Consider the following 1810-nt stretch of genomic DNA (forward strand, 5'->3'; position numbering starts at 1 on the left):
AGAGTGTCCCACTGAACAGCTTTGGATTCGACTCTCATTTTCCATGTACTGTAAGCAGAGAATCCAGGCCCTTTGTACAAGTATATTCTTGCGGTATGTGATGTTTACAGGATTGGGAATGTAATGAAAACTTCTTGAGCAAATAGACCTAGTTAGGGCAGCTTCAGAAATGGCACAGCCCCAGAAACTTCATGGAGAGAATTCTGCTGGAGATGAATATTGGCCATTTTAACCAAATGGAAAATGTGACAAAAGATCAGGAAGGCGGGTCCTTGAGTGACTATAAGATTTCCCTGTGGTTCTCCTTGTTTTGTCCTTCAGCAAAAGCTGATGGTCTTACTCTCTCTATACTACTCAGTCCTCACTATTGATTAATGGGATCCCAATGTCATTATGTATTTGATTAGCTAACCAATCTTGAAGATCAGCCACTATCTAAGATGCTCGGTCCTGGACATGAATCCTACTCTACTAGATGCTGTACAAACATAGGACAAAGTGACAACCCCGAAGGGCTTACAGTCTACACATAAGACAAGACTGATAGACAGATAGAAGGACAAGGAAGCAAGAAGACATTGCTGGTCGGTGTGATCGGCTATGGGCTCAGCGAACCAGTAGCCCGAACAGTTGTTAACTATGTTTTAGGCATCTTGGAAAAGGAGAGTTTTAAGAAGGATACAGAGGTGGCTCTGTGGGTGTTTACAGGACACTGCTCCCAAGCGTGGGGTGGGTAGCAAGGAGAGTGAAATTCATTGCCTGGACTAGGAGCAACACAGGAATAAACCTGTCCCAAAACAGTTTGAGAGACGGTGTGTAGAATGCCCTGCCCTGCCTCTCTGAAGGATGAGGGAAGGAGGCCACAGGGGTCCCGTAATGGGATTGTTTGGACATTGGGAAATGGGTAGGATTATTGTCCTGGGGCTTGCAGGGCCTCGTGCTAAACGTAAGTGTGCATTCGGGTAACTTCCCCAACTCCTGGAGCGGGGCAAATGCCACAGAGAGAAATTGCCCGTGTGGCATTTCTAACCAAAGGGAAGTAAGGGGTATCAGAGACTTCACGAGAGGGTCCCTGCACCTAAGAAGCATCTCTGCTCAAATGTTGATATTCCTGAAATATGGAGAAGGATTGGATTGAGCCTTATTCAAAGCAATCTAAACCTCCTCTGCTGCTGTTGAGCCATCACAGCAATGGATGCCAGTGCCTAAGATGCCCTCTAAGATTGCTGTGTGCTGGCCCAGGCCCTAAAGAAGGAAAGTGGGGCATCCACTAGGGATGGAGCCAGATTGTGGCTGGCCTAGGGTTGGGTATGTAAAGGTGTTGGGGGCACGGAGCCTTCCCCTATTAGTGTCCCTGTACAGAGACAGTCGGGGCTCATAATGTGGGACATCAGGGCTGCTTCATCTCACTGTCCACAGCGATAACTGCGTTCCTGAAGGATGCTGATCCTCAGAGCCCTTCAGGGGAAGGAGCAAGAGGCCTCTTTTATACACTGCATTCAGAAACACCTTGCACACTCACCAACATCTTGGGCCTTACTTCCAGCTGCTCATTTTTCCCCCCAGTATATTGATTCCAACGGAGCTACTCCCGTGTGAGCTCAAAATCAGCCCTCTATATCTGCATCTGCTTCTGAGATTGCCCTTTCAGCCCCATTGCCCCACATTCTAGTGAAAAGCTTAAATTGAGAACTGTCCAGAGTCTTAATTACTTTCATAAAGAACTGCAAGCTAAAATGGCTGCCAGGTAATGAGCTACATCTTAAAGGACAGATTGTCTGGATGAGAGAGGTATCTAGTCTCCCTAAAG

Source organism: Gavialis gangeticus, unplaced genomic scaffold (assembly GCF_001723915.1).
Source record: "Gavialis gangeticus isolate Ggan-Ray unplaced genomic scaffold, GavGan_comp1, whole genome shotgun sequence".
Classification (NCBI taxonomy): Eukaryota; Metazoa; Chordata; order Crocodylia; family Gavialidae; genus Gavialis; species Gavialis gangeticus.